Source organism: Nycticebus coucang, chromosome 14, assembly GCF_027406575.1.
Source record: "Nycticebus coucang isolate mNycCou1 chromosome 14, mNycCou1.pri, whole genome shotgun sequence".
NCBI classification, from domain to species: Eukaryota; Metazoa; Chordata; class Mammalia; order Primates; family Lorisidae; genus Nycticebus; species Nycticebus coucang.
Window position 1 is genome coordinate 169198 of NC_069793.1, and position 20142 is coordinate 189339.

The 20142-nt window shown below is 49.4% G+C and overlaps 1 long non-coding RNA gene across 1 annotated transcript; it reads right to left on the reverse strand.

The window, feature by feature from the left end:
* Positions 1 to 9919: 9919 nt before the first annotated feature.
* On the reverse strand, positions 9920 to 19810 carry LOC128565805 (uncharacterized). Its single transcript, XR_008374339.1, has 2 exons — positions 19555 to 19810; positions 9920 to 11060 (listed from the first exon to the last, which is right to left on the reverse strand). It is a non-coding gene; the product is annotated as an uncharacterized LOC128565805 (long non-coding RNA).
* Between the last annotated feature and the right edge of the window lie 332 nt (positions 19811 to 20142).

Here is a 20142-nt window from a genome sequence, read left to right on the forward strand (position 1 = left end):
CTCGGGAGGCTGAGGCAAGAGAATCGCTTAAACCCAGGAGTTGGAGGTTGCTGTGAGCTGTGTGAGGCCACGGCACTCTACCGAGGGCCATAAAGTAAGACCCTGTCTCTACAAAAAAAAAAAAAGAAGGTTAAGACAGAAGAAACCTGGCTTGGCGCCTGTGGCTCACACGGCTAAGGTGCCAGCCACATACACCTGAGCTGGCAGGTTTGAATCCGGCCTGGGCCCGCCAAAAGACAACGGCTGCAACCCAAAAAAAAAAAAAATAGCCAGGCCTTGTGGCAAGCACCTGTAGTCCCAACTACTTGGGAGGTGGAGGCAGGAGAATCGCTTGAGCCCAGGAGTTGGAGGTTGCTGTGAGCAGTGATACCATAGTACTCTACCCACGGTGACAACTTGAGGCTGTCTCCAAAAAAAAAACAAAAAAAAAAAAACAAGGTGGCGGCACCTGTGGCTCAAGGAGTAGGGTGCCGGTCCCATATGCTGGAGGTGGCGGGTTCAAACCCAGCCTTGGCCAAAAAAAAAAAAAAAACCCCAAGAAAAACAAGACAAAAGGACCTTCTGCTTGAATGGGCCCACAGGGCGTCAGGGCGTGTTCTGAGCCAGCCAGACCTGGAGGCAGATTCTATCCACCCACATTGTCCCACCTTTCAAAACCCTGAGGATGCCCTCTCCTCTCATCACTGCAGGTGCCCTCTCATCTTGTCACTGCTGGGTGCCCTGTAGTCTTGTCATTGCAGGTGCCCTCTTTTTTTTTAGACACGGTCTCTCACTTTGTCACCCTCAGTAGAGTACAGTCTCACTTTATCACCCTCTGTAGAGTGCCGTGGCATCACAGGTCACAGCAACCTCCAACTCCTGGCTTAGGCGATTCTCTTGCCTAAGCCTCCCAAGTAGCTGGGACTACAGGCACCAGCCCCAACACCCGGCTATTTTTTTTTTCTTTTTTTTTTTGAGACAGAGCCTCAAGCTGTAGCCCTGGGTAGAGTGCTGTGTCATCACAGCTCACAGCAACCTCCAACTTCTGGGGCTCAAGAGATTCTCCTGCCTCTGCCTCCCAAGTAGCTGGGATTACAGGCACCCGCCACAATACCCAGCTATTTCTTGTTTCTTTCTTTTTTTTTTTTTTTTGGTGGTTTTTGGCCGGGGCTAGGTTTGAACCCGCCACCTGCGGCATATGGGACCGGCGCCCTACTCCTTGAGCCACAGGCACCGCCCTGTTTCTTTTTTTTTTTTTTTTTGAGACAGAGCCTCAAGCTGTCACCCTGGGTAGAGTGCTGTGTCATCACAGCTCACAGCAACCTCCAACTCCTGGGCTCAAGCGATTTTCCTGCCTCTGCCTCCCAAGTCTGGTGCCCGCCATAATGCCCAGCTATTTTTTGGTTGCAGCCATCATTGTTGTTTGGCAGGCCCGGGCTGAATTCGAACCCACCAGCTCAGGTGTATGTGGCTGGTACCTTAGCTGCTTGAGCCACAGGCACTGAGCCACGCCCGGCTATTTTTTTTGTTGCAGTCTGGCCTGTGGCTCACTGAGTAGGGCGCCTCCGTATATGGGGCTGGCGCCCTACTCACTGAGCCACAGGTGCCGCCCCAGGATGCCCTCTTGTCACTACAGGGTGCCCTCTCATTTTGTCACTGCAGGATGCCCTCTCATCTTGTGACTACAGAATTTGTGGCTCCTTGTGAAAATACTGCCAACCCAAGGACCAGTTGAGACAAAAGTGCCAATCAATGAAGGTTTACTAAGCCAAGATTTTGAGGAAACACCCAGGAAAAACTCAAAGCCCAGACAAGCTATGCCTGTTTTTCCAAAGGGGAGGAGGAGGTTGGGACCTGCAGAGTTTAGAGGTGGCAGAGAGAAAGAAAAGGAAGGGGAAGGGGGCTGCTGAGGTGGTGGGTATGTACCAGTGATGCCCAGGAAATCTACAGTTCACATAAAAAAAAAAGGGGAAGGAGGGCGGCACCTGTGGCTCAAAGGGGTAGGGCGCCGGTCCCATATGCCGGATGTTCAAACCCAGCCCCGGCCAAAACCACAAATAAATAAATATAATAAATAAATAAATAAAGAGTCAGGAGAGGGGGTAAGGGGTAATTTAAAAAAAAAAAAAAAGGCGGCGCCTGTGGCTCAGTTGGTGGGGCGCTGGCCCCATATACCAAGGGTGGTGGGTTCAAACCCAGCCTCGGCCAAACTGCAACCAAAAAATAGCCGGGCGTTGTGGCGGGCACCTGTAGTCCCAGCTACTCGGGAGGCTGAGGCAAGAGAATCGCTTGAGCCCAGGAGTTGGAGGTTGCTGTGAGCTGTGTGAGGCCACAGCACTCTACAGAGGGCCATAAAGTGAGACTCTGTCTCTACAAAAAAAAAAAAAAGGGGGGGGGAAGGAAAATAGGGAGTGAGGGAAACTTAGATCCCTTGGCAGGTGGAAGAGTGACTCTGCCTCACTCCAGCTCTATTGCCTGTAAGATAAACAACCGTAGTCCAGGCACAGTGGCTGATGTCTGTAATCCCAGCAGTCTGGGAGGCCAAGGCGGGTGGATAGCTTGAGCTCATGAGTTCGAGACCAGCTGGAGCAAAAGCAAGAACCCCTCTCTACTAAAATAGAAAAACTGGGAGGTGCCTGTGGTTCAGTGAGTAGGGCACCGGCCCCATATACCAAGGGTGGAGGGTTCGAACACGGCCCTGGCCAAACTGCAACAGAAAAATAGCCGGGCGTTGTGGCGGGCGCCTGTAGTCCCAGCTACTCAGGAGGCTGAGGCAAGAGAATCGCCTAAGCCCAGGAGTTGGAGGTTGCTGTGAGCTGTGTGACGCCACGGCACTCTGCCGAGGGCAATAAAGTAAGACTCTGTTGGTAAGGCGCCTGTGGCTCAGTCGGTAAGGCGCCGGCCCCATGTGCTGAGGGTGGCGGGTTCAAGCCCGGCCCCGGCCAAACTGCAACCAAAAAATAGCCGGGCGTTGTGGAGGGCACCTGTAGTCCCAGCTGCTCTGGAGGCTGAGGCAAGAGAATCGCTTAAGCCCAGGAGTTGGAGGTTGCTGTGAGCTGTGTGAGGCCACGGCACTCTACCGAGAGCCATAGGGTGAGACTCTGTCTCTACAAAAAAAATAAATAAATAAAAAAAATAAAGTAAGACTCTGTTTCTACAAAAAAAAAAGGATAAACAAATGTGTAATAAATCATTATTAGTGTGGAATTGGACAGGCTTTTTTTTTTTTTTTTTGTAGAGACAGAGTCTCACTGTACCACCCTTGGTAGAGTGCCGTGGCGTCACACGGCTCACAGCAACCTCTAACTCTTGGGCTTACGCAATTCTCTTGCCTCAGCTTCCCGAGCAGCTGGGACTACAGGCGCCGGCCACGACACCCGGCTATTTTTTTTTGTTGTTGTTGCAGTTTGGCCGGGGCTGGGTTTGAACCCGCCACCCTCAGCAGATGGGGCCGGCACCCTACTCACTGAGCCCCAGGCGCCGCCCCAGGCTTTTGTTTTAGATGCTGGACACAGGTCCAATTTTCTTTTTTTTTTTTTTTGTAGAGACAGAGTCTCACTTTATGGCCCTCGGCAGAGTGCCGTGGCCTCACACAGCTCACAGCAACCTCCAACTCCTGGGCTTAAGCGATTCTCTTGCCTCAGCCTCCCGAGTAGCTGGGACTACAGGTGCCCGCCACAACGCCCGACTATTTTTTGGTTGCAGTTTGGCCGGGGTGGGGTTTGAACCCGCCACCCTCGGTATATGGGGCCGGCGCCTTACCGACTGAGCCACAGGCGCCGCCAGACACAGGTCCAATTTTCATGTCCTCGTTCTGGGGAGGTTAAGAAGGAATTTCCTTATGAATGATCTATGGGGCCAGCTCTTCACAGGGGTCTGAACACTTTATATTGTCTACAGCAAAAGGAGTTGGGGGTGGCCAACTGGGAATTGGCTTTTCTTGTTACATTCCCCCCACCTTCTTCAAAATCTTTCAAAGAAAGCATTGTAGGGCGGCACCTGTGGCTCAGTGAGTAGGGCGCCGGCCCCATATGCCGAGGGTGGCGGGTTCAAGCCCAGCCCCGGCCAAACTGCAACAAAAAATAGCTGGGCGTTGTGGCGGGCGCCTGTAGTCCCAGCTACTCGGGAGGCTGAGGCAAGAGAATCGCTTAAGCCCAGGAGTTAGAGGTTGCTGCGAGCCGTGTGACGCCACGGCACTCTACCCAAGGGTGGTACAGTGAGACTCTGTCTCTACAAAAAAAAAAAAAAAAAAAGAAAGCATTGTAGAAGATATGAGTTTATGGTTGTATTGTTTACTCTACTTTTTTTTTTTTTGAGACAGAGTCTCACTTTGTTGCCCTAAGTAGAGTACTGTGGTGTCACAGCTCACAGCAACCTCTAACTCTTGGGCTCAAGTGATTCTCCTGTCTCAGCCTCTGGAGTAGCTGGGAGTATAGATGCCTGCCACAATGTCCAGCTATTTTTTTTTTTTAGAGACGGGGTCTCGCTCTCATTCAGACTAGTCTCAAACCTGTGAGCTCAGGCAATCCACCCACATGAGCCACTTGACCTAGCCATATTGTTCACTCTAAATCCCATATCACTAGGAAGATTCATTCTTAGGAGATTGTATACCTCAGAAGAGAAAAAAATTAAGTCAAGAAGGACCAATGTCAAAAACTGTAGGTAAACCAGACGTGGTGCCGCGCCTGTAATCCCAGCTACTTGGGAGGCTGACACGGAAGGATCGCTTGAGTCCATGAGTTCTGGGCTGTAGTGCACACTACAGGGTGTCCACACTAAGTTCAGCATCAATAGGGTGACCTCCTGGGAGTGGTGGGCCACCAGGTTGCCTAAGGAGGGGGTGAACAGCCCAGGTTGGAAACAGAGCAGGTGAAAACTCCCATGCTGATCAGTAGTGAGGTTGCACCTATGAATAGTCACTGTACTCCAACCTGGGCAACATAGCAAGACCCCATCTCTAAAAAAAAAAACAAAACAAAACTGTAGGTTGGCAGAGCCTGTGGCTCAGTGAGTAGGGCGCCGGCCCCATATGCAGAGGGTGGCGGGTTCAAACCCAGCCCCGGCCAAACTGCAACAAAAAAATAGCCGGGTGTTGTAGCGGGTGCCTGTAGTCCCAGCTGCTCGGGAGGCTGAGGCAAGAGAATCGCGTAAGCCCAAGAGTTAGAGGTTGCTGTGAGCCGTGTGATGCCACGGCACTCTACCCGAGGGCAGTACAGTGAGACTCTGTCTACAAAAAAAAAAAAAAAAACTGTCGGTAAATAATAAAACTAAAAAACGAGGGACAAAGCTAAAATCTAATGATGAGTTCACTAGGTTTGGGGGTTTTGTTTGTTTGTTTTTGTTTTTGAAACATAATTTTCTCTCTCTAGCTTTTTTAGGCAGAATTTCACTCCCTTACCCAGGCTAGCAATAGGAGGTACAATCACAGCTCACAGCACCCTCGAACTCCTGAGTTTGAGCAATCCTCCTGCCTCAGTCTGCTTAGTAGTTGGGGCTACAGGGGCTAACCACCACACCTGGGAGATTTTTCTATTTTCTGTAGCTACAGGGTCTTGCTTTTTTTCCAGCTGGTCTTGAGTGCCTGGCCTCAAGCAATCCTACTATCTCAGCCTCCCAGATAGGTTCTCATTTTCTTTTCTTTTTTTTTTTTTTTTTTTTTTTTTGTGGTTTTTGGCCGGGCTGGGTTTGAACCCGCCACCTCCGTCATATGGGACTGGCGCCCTACTCCTTGAGCCACAGGCGCCGCCCTGTTCTCATTTTCATTAGAGACAAATCATGGTAAATTTTAGTCTCATACTGTTGGGGGGCCTAAGGCAGCCACACACAAACCCTTTTCTCCTCCTTCTCCTCTCCTCCTGAAACAAAGACACAAAAGATCTGGCTATCCTCACTCCCTAGAAATTCACTGCCCCCAAAGACACTAACCTGCAGGCAACATGTGGAATGTGCCCACACCCCATAGCCCCATATAAAAGTAGCCTCCAACTATGCCCAGGTGCAGGCACCATCTCCGCACTGCTGAGGCAGGTCACCCTCCCCTTTCAATAAACCTGGCCTGAAGATCTCCCCTGAGGCCTGTATCTCTGGGACCCATTGTTTACACCTTTCACATACTTGTTCTGATTATTTGCATAAAGTGCAGTAAGGGATAATCATTGACTATGTAGAACTTTTTTTATTGGCTTTGCTACAACTTTTTTTTATTATTACATCATAGCTGTGTACATTAATGCAATCATGGGGTAAAATGTGCTGTTTTTATATACCATATATATATATATATTTTTTTTTTTTTTTTTTTTGTAGAGACAGAGTCTCACTTTATGGCCCTCGGTAAGGTGCCGTGGCCTCACACAGCTCACAGCAACCTCCAACTCCTGGGCTTAAGTGATTCTCTTGCCTCAGCCTCCCGAGCAGCTGGGACTACAGGCGCCCGCCACAACGCCCGGCTACCATATATATATATTTTTTGAGACAGAGTCTCGCTATCTCACTATGTCACCCTGGGTAGAGTACTGTGGCGTCATAGCTCACAGCAACCTTAAACTCTTGGGCTTAAGCAATTCTCTTGCCTCAGCCTCCCAAGCAGCTGGGACTATAGGCGCACGCCACAACGTCCGGCTATTTTTTTGTTGCAAGTTTGGCCGGGGCTGGGTTTGAACCCACCACCCTGGGCATATGGGGCCGACGCCATACTCACTGAGCCACAGGTGCCGCCCGAGAAAAAGGTTTTTATAGGTGACTAGGTCACTAGTCTTGTGAGTGACTCTGGTATTAATATATTTTTTGGTACAGTGTGGTGTATGAACATTAATATTGTTTGATTCCATCTCTTCTCGGAAATGTCTTTTTTCTTTTTTTTTTTTGAGACAGAGTCTCAGTATGTCACTCTCGGTAGAGTACCTAGGCGTCACTGCTCACAGCAATCTCAAATTCTTGGGCTTAAGTGATTCTCTTGACTCAGCCTCCTAAGTAGCTGGGACTACAGGCACCTGCCACAATGCCAGGCTAGTTTTTGTTGTTGTTGCAGTTGTCATTGTTTTAGCTGGCCTGGGCCCAGTTTGAATCAGCCAGCCTTGGTGTATGTGGCCAGCGCCCTACTTACTGAGCTATGGGTGCCCCCAGAAATGGCGTTTTTCTGTTTGTTGTTCTTTCTTTTGTCAATTGTCTTTCTGTGTGGTTGTCCTCATAAAGAGGTTACCAGGGGGAGGAACTAGCACTCCCTAAAACTGACATTCCAGCAGGCCTTGCAGACCTAACCAGTTATGTGGTTCTTTTTGGCTCAGTGCCTGTTAAAGACAAACGCTGCTGCATGTCCCTGAAAAAAGCCATATAGGGGCGGCACCTGTGGCTCAAAGGAGTAGGGCACCGGCCCCATATGCTAACCCTGGCCAAAAACCGCAAAAACTGCAAGAAAAAACAAAAAAAGAAAGAAAGAAAGCCATAGAAGGTCTTCCTCTCACCCTGTTTTTATGTCTTTGAGCTTGCCTGATGACTGAGTGAGGCTGAAAGGCTCTCCACAGGCTCTGCCATCACAGGGCAGGTTTTGTCCAGAACAGGTCAGGTAGCCAATTTGGAAAGATGGGGAATCTGAGACACGTAAGATGCTGGGCAGCACATGATGTGCCAGATGTGATGAGCTCTAAGGAAGTCTTCGTCATACAGTGTTCTGGCTTGTTCTTTGTTTCTTTTCTTTTTTTTTTTTTTGTAGAGACAGAGTCTCACTTTATTGCCCTCGGTAGAGTGCCGTGGCCTCACACAGCTCACAGCAACCTCCAACTCCTGGGCTTAAGCGATTCTCTTGCCTCAGCCTCCCAAGTAGCTGGGACTACAGGCGCCCGCCACAACGCCCAGCTGTTTTTTTTGTTTGTTTGTTTGTTTGTTTTGGTTGCAGTTTGGCCGGGGCCAGGCCTGAACCCTCCACCCTTGGTATATGGGGCCGGCGCCCTACCAACTGAGCCACAGGCACCGCCCTACTTTCTTTTTTTCTTTTTTTAGAGACAGAGTCTCACTTTGTCACCCTTGGTAGAGTGCCATGGCATCACACTGCTCACAGCAACCTCCAACTCCTGGGCTTAGGCAATTCTCTTGCCTCAGCCTTTCGAGTAGCTGGGACTACAGGTGCCCGCCACAATGCCTAGCTATTTTTTTATTGTTGTAATTCGGCCGGGGACGGGCTTGAACCCACCACCCTCTATATATAGGGCTGGCGCCCTACCCACTGAGCCACAGGTGCCGCCCTGGCTTGTCTATTTCTGAGAGTGAATTGTGGGGAATCTCAGAAACTGCCTTCTCTATAAAGAGGCATTGGATTGAGTCACTTCTGGAATAAAATATGCCATTGAGATTAATGATCAAAGAATGGATCCTTTAAATTAAAAAAAAGTTCCTTTTAGAGACCCCTTATTCAAAACAATTGCTTTATTTGCATTAATAGAGAAATTAGAATTTTAAAAAAGACATATAATCAAAAGGCACCTGTGGCTCAAAGGAGTCGGGCACCGGCCCCATATGCCGGAGGTGGTAGGTTCAAACCCAGCCCCAGCCAAAGAAAAGAAAAAGACATATAATCTTGTGACTAGCTTTTAAAATTCTCTTGATAAAATTGAATGAATATCTGATCTAAAACAAAGATAAAAATCCTTTGAACACTGCCTTTGTGGGTATGATGGCGGAGGCCAATTACCCCGTGGCCCCTGTTGAAGCTCTTCCATCTCAGCAGTCAGGTTTAACTCTCCTGCAGGGAATGGGTTTGTTCTGGTTTGGTGTTTATGCAGCTTGTGCAGCTTTGTTGATTCTCTCTCTTTAAGTGAACAATTTTTGGTTTCTTATACTTATGGGGGACATATGGGGCTTTCAGATATTTCTGTATAAATGTTAATTCCCTTTTTTTTTTTTGAGACAGAGCCTCAAGCCGTCGCCCTGGGTAGAGTGCTATGGCATCACAGCTCACAGCAATCTCCAACTCCTGGGCTCAAGCGATTCTCCTGTCTCCTCCTCCTAAGTAGCTGGGACTACAGGCACCCACCACAATGCCTGTCTATTTTTTGGTTGCAGCCGTCATTGTTGTTTGGTGGGCCTGGGCTGGATTCAAATCCGCCAGCTCGGATGTATGTGGCTGGCGCCTTAGCCGCTTGAGGCACAGGCGCAGAGCCTCTTATTTTTATTTATTTATTTATTTTTTGAGACAGACTCTCAAACTGTCACCCGGATAGAGTGTTGTCACATCATAGCTGACAGCAACCCCCAACCCTTGGGCTCAAGCAATCCTCTTGCCTCCATTTTTCTATTTTTAGTGGAGACGGGGTCTTGCTCTTGCTCAGGCTGGACCCACCTTAATTCTTATTATTTTTTTTATTTTTTTTGTAGAGATAGAGTCTCACTGTACCGCCCTTGGTAGAGTGCCATGGCGTCACACGGCTCACAGCAACCTCTAACTATTGGGCTTACGCGATTCTCTTGCCTCAGCCTCCAGAGCAGGTGGGACTACAGGCGCCCTCCGCAATGCCTGGCTATTTTTTTGTTGCAGTTTGGCTGGGGCTGGGTTTGAACCTGCTACCCTCAGCGTATGGGGTCAGCGCCCTACTCACTGAGCCACAGGCGCCGCCCCCTCTTTTTTTTTTTTTTTTTTCCTGTAGAGACAGAGTTTCACTTTATGGCCCTCGGTAGAGTGCCATGGCATCACACAGCTCACAGCAACCTCCAACTCCTGGGCTTAAGCGATTCTCTTGCCTCAGCTTCCTGAGTAGCTGGGACTATAGGCGCCCGCCACAACGCCCAGATATTTTTTTGGTTGCAGTTCAGCCGGGGCTGGGTTTGAACCCGCCACCCTCGGTATATGGAGCCAGCGCCTTACCGACTGAGCCACAGGCACCGCCCTCCCACCTTAATTCTCGAAAGGTCATTGGGGAGTACACAGAGACAAGACCAGAAAATGGAGAGGTTTATGCCAGGTTCAATGAAAACAAAAGAAACCCACTTGGGCAGAGCTAAAGACAGCATCTGCACTGAGCACAATTTGAGACAGCTTTTATGTTGGCCACAGGGAGTGGGAAACTCCACTGCTGGCCTGAGGATTCTGGTGGGCTGTGTCGCCCTCGGTAGAGTGCTGTGGTGTCATAACTCTCAGCAATCTCAAACTCTTGGGCTTAGGCGATTCTCTTGCCTCTGCCTCCCAAGTACCTGGGACTACAGGTGCCCACCATAAAACACAGCTATTTGTTGTTGTCATTGTTGTTTGCCAGGCCAGGGCTGGATTCAAACCTGCCAGCTCTGGTGTATGTGGCTGGCACGCTAGCCGCTGAGATATAGGTGCTAGCCAGCACTGTTTTTTGTTTGTTTGTTTGTTTTTTTGCAGTTTTTGGCCAGGGCTGGGTTTGAACCCGCCACCTCCAGCATATGGGGCCAGCGCCTTACTCTGTTGAGCCACAGGCGCCACCCTGTTTGTTTTTTAGAGACACAGTCTCACTTTGTCACCCTTGATAGAGTGCCATGGCATTACAGCTCATAGCAACCTCCAGCTCTCGGGCTTAGCCGTTTTCTTGCCTCAGCCTCCCGAGTAGCTGGGACTACAGGCGCCTGCCACAACGCCCGGCTATTTTTTGTTGCAGTTTGTCTGGGGCCAGGTTCGAACCCTCCACCCTCACTATATGGGACCTGCGCCCTACTCACTGAGCCACAGGCACCGCCCAGCCAGCACTGGCTTTAATAATGTGCTTTTCTTCCTGATTTGATGGGATGCTGCTTCCTGCCCATGCTGGGCTAATCCATGTCTCCCCCGCAGTCTTTGTTGCCAGGTTGCTCCCATGTGGGGCACAGTGAGTGCAGCAGAGCCTTGGTGGTGACCACCTCTGAATCTTGATCAGCTTGTTGTAGTGCCTTGGGTGGTCAGCTTTCAGAGGCCACTGCACTTGGAGCCATGGCTTTACTGGGTCTGGACCTTTCTCCTCCACCTGTAAGCTGGTTTTTTGCTCCATTTCAGGAAGTGCCTCCTTACTGTGGCCGCCAACTGCTGGTGCTGGGGCCAGTGCTGATACAGACCACCAGGTGCTAATACTGGTGACACCCTTGTCCTCGTGCTGCCTTAGAAAACACACACACACAAACAAAATAAACCCAAGAGGTTCTCAGATTTGAGGGGTTATGCACAACCTCTCTTCCCTGAATTGGAAAGGACATGTTTGGACCAATCAGTCCTTCCTTTCCTCACAACCCAGTTTTGCTGAGTGTCGGAAGCCATATAAGGTACAGCTCGGCCTTACTTCCTTTTTAAGTAAAAAACAGTTTTACCTTTTCCCGGTAACTTTACCTGGCAACTAGCCAACCAATCACCTTATGCCCCATCTTTCTTACTCTAGCCAATCCCCAGTTAAAAACTCCTCTGAACCTCCCAACAAGACCCACCCACCTTCCCCGTAATGCTTATAAGGTACAAGTTTTTTCAATAAAATTTGAGACTTGATCAGAAAACTGTCTTGTCTCCCTTTCTCCCGCCCCTTGTTTGTTTTTCTCCTTTAGGTGGTTCCTGCGCCCCCCCCCCCATTGCTGTCCCGCGGGTCGGGACAGCTGAGGACGTTGACCACAGGAGACCAGTCCCCTGGTGGACTAAAGAAACAAGTGGCCCCACTCTGGGCACAGTGAGACAGCATCAGGCATCAGCCAGGGGCAGCTGTTAGCCTAGAAAGACCAGTTCTTCACTTCCTCACCCCTTGATCCACTTTCTACTTGGAGCGTTTAGCACGGACGTCCTCAAACTTTTTTTTTTTTTTTTTGTAGAGACAGAGTCTCACTTTATGGCCCTCGGTAGAGTGCCGTGGCCTCACACAGCTCACAGCAATCTCCAACTCCTGGGCTTAAGGGATTCTCTTGCCTCAGCCTCCCGAGTAGCTGGGACTACAGGCGCCCGCCACAACGCCTGGCTATGTCCTCAAACTTTTTAAACAGGGGGCCAATTCACTGTCCCTCAGATCATTGGAGGGCCGGACTATAGTAAAAAAAAAAACAAAAAATATGAACAAATTCTTAATTCTAATTTTTTTTTTTTTTTTTGGCTGGGGCTAGGTTTGAACCCGCCACCTCCGGCATATGGGACCGGCGCCCTACTCCTTGAGCCACAGGCACCGCCCAACAAATTCTTATGCACACTGCACATATCTTATTTTGAAGTAAAAAACAAAATGGGAACAAATACAATTCACACCGCTGCATGTGGCCCGTGGGCTGTAGTTTGAGGACCCCTGATTTAGCAGCCCGGAGAGCTGAATACATGGCACGAAATTCCAGAGACAAGATCGTCATGCCATGGTGAATCAGCCCCTGTCCTACCAGCCAACGTCGAGTTTACCCAACTTCCTCCAGAGCGAGGATGTGCGGGGTGTGGCCCTGGGTGCACAGATGCTGTGCCTTGTGCATCCAGACATCTAAACTGCCCAGGATCCAGCTGCCTGGCCCTTCCCATTGGACAGCTGGGGCTACCCACACACACGGGCACATCCCCTAGCCCGCTTTTTGGCCCCGCTCCCTTTTTTTGAGACAGAGTCTCACTATGTTGCCCTTGGTAGAGTGCCATGGCAACATAGTTCACAGCAACCTCAAACTCTTGGGCTTAAACAATTCTCTTGCCTCAGCCTCCCAACTAGCTGGGACTACAGTCGCCCACCACAACACCCAGCTATTTTTGGTTGGAGTTGTCATTGTTGTTTAGCTGGCTTGGACTGGGTTCAAACCCACCAGCCTCAGTGCATGTGGCCAGTGCCACAACCACTGTGCTACGGGTGCTGAGCCTTTATTTATTTATTTATTTATTTGAGACTGAGTCTCAAGCTATTGCCCTGAGTAGAGTGCCATGGCATCATACCTCACAGCAACCTCCAACTCAGGCTCAAGCGATTCTCTTGCCTCAGTTTTTCTATTTTTAGTAGAGACGGGATCTCACTCTTGCTCAGCCTGATCTCAAAACTGTGAGCTCAGGCAATCCACCTGCTTTGGCCTCCCTGAGTGCTGGGATCACAGGTGTGAGCCACGGCACCTGGCTGCTTTTTGCCTTTATAGGAACAGCCAGCTGCTGCTTAATAGCCACCGGGGGCACCACCCTGGCCCAAGTAGACAGATTCCCTGGCCTGCTGGGAGATCAAGGGTTGCCTTACAGAACGGCCTGAGGCCCCGATCTTCCAGTTGCAGCAGAAGGGGCAGCTGTGTCTGTGTCACAGGACGGAACAGGTTGGGACAGCAGCAGTGCCATCCTGAAGTCTGTCTCCAACCTCCAGTTGAGAGATCGCTAGGCCTTGAGGATGTCTGTAGTAATTCCTTTGGTCACCCCATTACTTTGCATCCTGGCAATCCTTATATTGGGACTGATCTTCATAAATTCTCTAACCAAATCATTTATTTTAACAAAAAACATACCATCATACTTCATACCTGATCTTTTGTTAACCAACAATATACCTTATTTTTTTTTGTATACTTTACATATAGAGTTATTTCTCTTATATCTCTAGTGATTTCAATTATCAGTATAGGGATGAGGGGAAACTTGCCCTTTCCTCCAAAAGATCACTTAAAGATCAACTTGCAATTAAGACAGATTAATAAGAGAAAGCATTTATGCACAGGGAGAAATCAGAGTAATAGTCCAATTTTCCAGTGAAGTTCAGATGTTTTATACACACCTTTCAGAAAGGAGAGGGAACTCAGGAGTACAGGGTGACAAGTGGTTGCTAAGGAGGACAAAATGCAAAGTAGTTTCTGGTACCCCCCACCCCCCAAAGCCAAAGAGATCAAGCAACACAATACAAAAGATAAAAGTTTTAGATCTGTGAGGACTTCTCTACATATAACTCTTGGGGTTCTAGGAGGCAAAACAGAAGTTTCTCCCAGAAGAAAGGCATCTGTAGAATTTTTCTGTTTTCCTTAAGGGACACCAGACTGTAGGTTAATGTAACCATATTTAAACTTAGGCTGTCATAACTTTATACTTGGTGGGAAGCTGTCTTACAGTCTACAGGAAGGGATATTCCTTTGAAGACCCTCCAAAGTAATTAGCAAACTAGTCTTATAGGAAGCAGGCAATGCAAACAGGGCCTGCTTTGGTCTGGAATTTCCTAGAAGGGACCTGAGGAGTGGAAAATCAAGTTAAGGTTAATGTAAAGCTAAGTTAAATGTTACATTTGTTTTTTAGATGAATGCTTTGTTCTTTGTGGCTATAGTTAGCTTAGATTTATGATTTCTTTGAATTGTAATCTTTAGAACCATCTGGGCTAGGTGATGCCAGCTGGTTTAGGCATGAGTTGGTGATGTATGTGCAGAATGTTAAATTGTTAAGAGTATGTAAGTGAGTAGAAAATAAAGTGAGGCTGCTACATGCCTGAGAGAGCGGTGGCCCTCCGATCCTTTGAAACATTCTGACTGCTGGGCTTGTCTCTGTGACACCGATCAAAGAACTTCATGTAACACCAGGCTATTTTTTTTGTTGTTGTTATTTGCTCACCACTATACAAATCAAGACCAGGCTGTTTCAAATATACCTCTCAAGAATCACTTAAGCTCGGGCAGCACCTGTGGCTGAAAGGGGTAGGGTGCCAGCCCCATATGCCGGAGGTGGCGGGTTCAAACCCAGCCCCACCCCCCCAACCCCCCAAAAAAGAATCACTTAAGCCCAAGAGCTGGAGGTTGCTGTGAGCTGTGATGCCACAGCACTCTACCGAGGGCAACAAAGTAAGACTCTGTCTCGAAAAAAAAAATCCATCTTAACATCATCTGGCCATTGAAGAATAGGATTTTTAATGGTGTCTTTCATTCTAACTACTATCAAGTTCCAAAGCAAAACCAGCTCCCTACCTGGAGATGGGGCCCAAACTGAAGACCATTATCAAAACAACAGGAAACTTGCCTTCCTTATCAGAAGCACTAGCCTCTTTTAGGACAGACCTCGGGTCTCCAACCAAAAATTTGGGGAGATCTAGGAGCCTTGGGAGACAGCTCCTGTTTAGCCTTAGTAAACCACATGCTTAGTTAGAGTAAATCTCCAGCCTGGATCTTAGTGCCAAAAGTGAAAGACTTGGGGCAGGACCCCCCCACTCTGCCCTGAGCTCTGACGATCCCAATCAACGGCAAGAGACGGCGCTTGATGCAAATAGCAAGAGGATTTTATTCCAGCATGCTGGGGCTTGACTCACAACTCTTCTAGGAGCCGAGGAGTCAAGCCCTGAACAGCAGGTTTTACAAGTTTATACAGGCAAAAACCATAAAGTAGGGAGGGGCAGCAGACATAGCAGGGGCTTTAGGGAGGGGTAGCAGACATAGGGGCTTTTCCAGATAAGAAGAACTCTGGTTCATTACTCATCTGTCTTAAGACAAGATCAGCAGTTAAACATTTGCTTAGCTTTTTTCTTTCAGAACCAGTTACCGGTTATCTGCTTCAGCTCGGGGCTATTTCCTAGGACAGTTACAAAAGGTCACATTCTTATGGTAGGGGGCGAGGGGTGCTGCTACATATCTGGTCCCCCCCCCCTTTTTGGATTTGGTAGTACTTTCCTTCAAAAGCAGAGACAAAGCAAGTCAAAGGGCTCTACCCTGATGTGTCCCTTTGTGGTCCCCAATATGACCACCCAAAGTAAGCACTAGGCAAAGACCTTAGCAAAGGCTCGTGTTCAGGGGTTAGGGCTCTGGACACATACACTGGGGCTGGCGGATTAGAACCCAGCCCAGGCCTGCTAAACAACAATGACAACAACAATAACAAAAAGTACCTGGGCATTGTGGGGGGCACCTATAGTCCCAGCTACTTGGGAGGCTGAGGCAAGAGAATCACTTAAGCCTAAGAGTTTGAGGTTGCTGTGAGCTGTGACGTCACAACACTCTACCAAGGGCGACATAGTGGGGACCTCAGCTAGTGCAGGGTTGTCAAGCAAAAGGTTGAGGACATGGCCAGGAAAAACACGAAGTCACAGACCCATCTGTGATTATTTTTTGGAGAGGGATTTGGGGACTTCAGTATTTTATTATTATTATTTTTTTTTTTTTGTAGAGACAGAGTCTCAATTTACTGCCCTTGGTAGAGTGCCGTGGCGTCACACGGCTCACAGCAACCTCCAGCTCTTGGGCTTACGTGATTCTCTTGCCTCAGCCTCCCAAGCAGCTGGGACTACAGGCACCTGCCACAACGCCCAGCTATTTTTTTTGTTGCAGTTTGGCCGGGGCTGGGTTTGAACCCGCCACCCTCGGTATATGGGGCCGGCACCCTACTCACTGAGCCACAGGTGCCGCCCCGGGACTTCAGTATTTAAAGGGAGAAACAGAAATAAAGAAGAGGAGGTAGAAAGTGAGATAAATGGCTACATTCCTGGCAAGGCCCAGGACATCTACATTTGATTTGAGATAAGGTGACTGTTTGGAGAGGAAAAGGGAGTGAAGGAAGCATCAGGAGGCCCGGGGAGTGGTGGCTCATGCCTGTAGTCCCAGCACTTGGGAGGCCAAGGCGGGCAGATCTCCTGAGCTCACAAGTTTGAGACCAGGTTGAGCAAAAGCGAGACCCTTGTCTCTAAAAATAGCCAGGCGTTGTGGCAGAAACCTGTACTTGGGAGGCTGAGGGAAGAGAATCACTTAAGCCCAAGAATCTGAGGTTGCTGTGAGCTATGACTCTACCAGAAGTAACAAAGTGAGATTCTGTTTAAAAACAAAAACAAACAAAAAACAAAGAATGGTTCCATAGGAATGATCTGTGAAGCAGTGCTTTGCAGACGCTTTAAGGCCTTTTATCTTTCTGGATATTTTAATAGCTGTTGATTTGGCAGGACATGTTGCATGGTTTACATAGGAGGGGAGGTGTCCTGGGATTTTTATTTTTCTTTAAATGACATGGAGGAATCCCAGACTTCTTGGATTTGGCTAAGTTTCAAATTGCTGAGTTCTGACACCACTGCACTCTATGGAGTGCAAGGTGATTCCCCTACCTCGGCCTCCCAGAGTGCTGGAATTACAGGCAGGAACCATGTTGCCTAGGCTGGTCTCAAACTCCTGGGCTCAAGCAATCCACCTGTCTCAGCCTCCTGGTTGCTGGGACGACAGGCACCCGCCACAATGCCCAGCTAGTTTTTCTGTTTTTAGTAGAGACAGCGTGGGTCTCATTCTGGATCAGGTTGGTCTTAAATTTCTGAGCTCAAGTGATTCTCCAGTCCTGGCCTCCCAAAGGGCTGAGACTACAGGCTTGAAGCACTGCATCTGGCCTTGATGATTCTGATGGTCCAACATGTGCACCAGCAGGCTCTGGCCTCCAGCCTATGTCCCGAAGGGCAAAGAACAAACAACACTCCCTGCTCCTTACAGACCACCACCCAAGTAGGGATGCAGATTTCACTTTCCAAAAAGAGGGAAGTTTCAAAGAGATGAAAAGTCAGATCATTTCCTCTGTGAGAGAGGATACCCGAGAAGGGTAAGGTCCAGGAGAACAGGTCTTCTCAAGGAGACTACAAGGATGCACCTGCAGGGTCCTCTCCATGGTGACTCAGCTCTTGGGAATTTGTATACTTAACTTCCTGAAACTTGGAAATTTCCACTTCTGTGAAATCCTATAGTTCTGTAGGGGCTGGAATAGCATCTCCCTTTTGATTCAAACTGGCCAATGAGCAAGGTACCTATGGGCCGAATGCGGTGGTGTGCCTGTAGTCCCAGCTACTCGGGAGGCTGAGGCAGGAGGATCACTTGAGTCCAGGAGTTCTGGGCTGTAGTGTGCTATGCCTCCCCATCTGTCTGTCTGTCTCCCTTCTGCCCTCACTAAGCCCCAGTGCTTCTAGTGCTCTCACCTGGAGGCGAGAGGACAGGCCCTGCCATATCCGCTGCCTCCTGCATCTCTAGAGCTGCTGAGACACGGGGGAGCTTGTGGGGGATCATCCCTCCTGCAGGGAGGCCACATCCCACCCCACCTCTTGTTTCTGGATCCCTGCTCCCCTTTGGGGGTGCGTGTGTGTTTTAACTTTCTTTATGGAAAAATGGACACAAAAAATTAGAGAGGTATTTAACTGCAATAAACTGGCTCCATGTGACCCCCGCAAAAAAAAAAAAAAATGTGCTAATCAGGTGTCCGCACTAAGTTTGGCTTCAATAGGGTAACCTCCTGGGAGTGGGGGGCCACCAGGTTGCCTAAGGAGGGGTGAACTGGCCCAGGTTGAAAACAGAGCAGGTGAAAACTCCCATGCTGATCAGTAGTGGGATCGCACCTGTGAATAGCCACTGCATTCCAGCCTGGGCAACATAGCAAGACGGGTCTCAAAGAAAAAAAAAAAAAAAAAGGCTTGGTGCCTTATACCTCAAGCACCTAAGGCACCAGCCACATACACAGAGATGGCGGGTTCAAATCCAGCTCATTCCCACTAAACAACGACAACTCCAACCAAAAAATAGCCGGGCGATTGTGGCGGGCACCTGTAGTCCCAGCTACTTTGGAGGCTGAGGCAAGAGAATCGCTTAAGCCCGGAGTTGGAAGTTGCTGTGAGCTATGATGCCATGCGGCACTCTACCCAGGGCGAAAGCTTGAGGCTCTTTCTCAAAGAAAAAGAGAAAAGAAGGGGTGGCACCTGTGGCTCAAAAGAAAAGGGTGCCAGCCCCATATACCAGAGGTTGTGGGTTCAAACCTGGCCCCAGCCAAAAACTGCAAAAAAAAAAGAAAAAGAAAAGATACCTATGGGTTGGAACTTTCTGACTGGAGATAAAAAGGGAAAGACCAACTCAGTCGGGGAGTGCAGCCATTTGGAATTCTTCTAGCCGTAAGCTCCCAGCTGGTGAAAGCCCTTCCTCTTATAAAGATGGTGTTTGGGTGCGCTTCCTCTCCATTGGGCTTTGTCTTCCTGCAGTAACAGTAAGAAGCACTGTCCTGCTGTCTGTGACCCCCTTCCCCATGGGACAGAACAACAGACAATTGGGAGTCCCAGGAACTTCCCTCCGCATCTGCTAGATGGAATCTCCTCCCCAACACAAGCTCTGCACCTTCTGACCCTCAGATCCCCAGCTGTCTGCCCTGCCCAGTTATGGGCCCTATTCTTTCCTTTTTTTTTTGTAGAGAGTGTCTCATTGTACTGCCCTCGGGTAGAGTGCCATGACATCACACAGCTCACAGCAACCTCTAACTCTTGGGCTTATGCAATTCTCTTGCCTCAGCCTCTGGAGCAGCTGGGACTACAGGCGCCCGTCACAACACCCGAGTATTTTTTTGTTGCAGTTTGGCCGGGGCTGGGTTTGAACCCACCACCCTCGGCATATGGGGCCCGGCGCCCTACTTACTGAGCCACAGGCGCCGCCCTATAGGCCCTATTCTGGGGGAAGAGCTGGGAGACCCCACCAGAGGCTCCCACTCTGTTCCAGACGATGCTTTCTTTTTTTTTGAGACAGAGCCTCAAGCTGTCCCCCTGTTTAGAGTGCTGTGGCATCACAGCTCATAGCAACCTCTATTCCTAGGCTCAAGCGATTCTTCTGCCTCCACCTCCCAAATAGCTGGGACTACAAGCACATGCCACAACATCCGGCTGTTTTTTTTGGTTGCAGTCATCATTGTTTGGTGGGCCTGGGCTGGATACGAACCTGCCAGCTCAGGTGTATGTCGCCAGTGCCTTAGTCACTTGAGCCACAGGCGCCAAGCCTCCAGACGATACTCTTAAGGGTGTTTTTTTGTGGACATCTCGCAGGATGGAGACAGCTCCTCACCCTGCAGCAGAGGGCAGTTGGGGTTGCAGTAAGTGTAATAATCACCCTGTCTCGGTGCAAAGGTCATGCCCAGGGTTCCTGACCTCCCACAGCACACTGTGTGAACAGGGGCCATCTGTCCCTCACCTAGATCCCTGAGGGGAGTAGAGCTTAGTAGACTGCACAGAAAAGCTATGTTCTTGCCTTGGTAAGTTAACTGCCTGGCCTGACCCAGGGCCAACGCCTTCTGACAGCTTCCACAACTGTGCCAGGCTCATGCCTTAGCTTGCAGGTGAGTGAAAGGCAACTCATCAGCACCATGGGCTCCTGACTGAAGGCCCCAGCCAGCTCCTCCAGACCCGCCTGCAGGGCAGGTCTCTGGACACTGCCCCATCCTCTGCCCTCCCCAGCTTCCTCCCACACAAACCACAGCCCAGCAGGGACAAGGACTGTTGCTCATTAACTCAGTTCTTGTTGTGTTCTGGG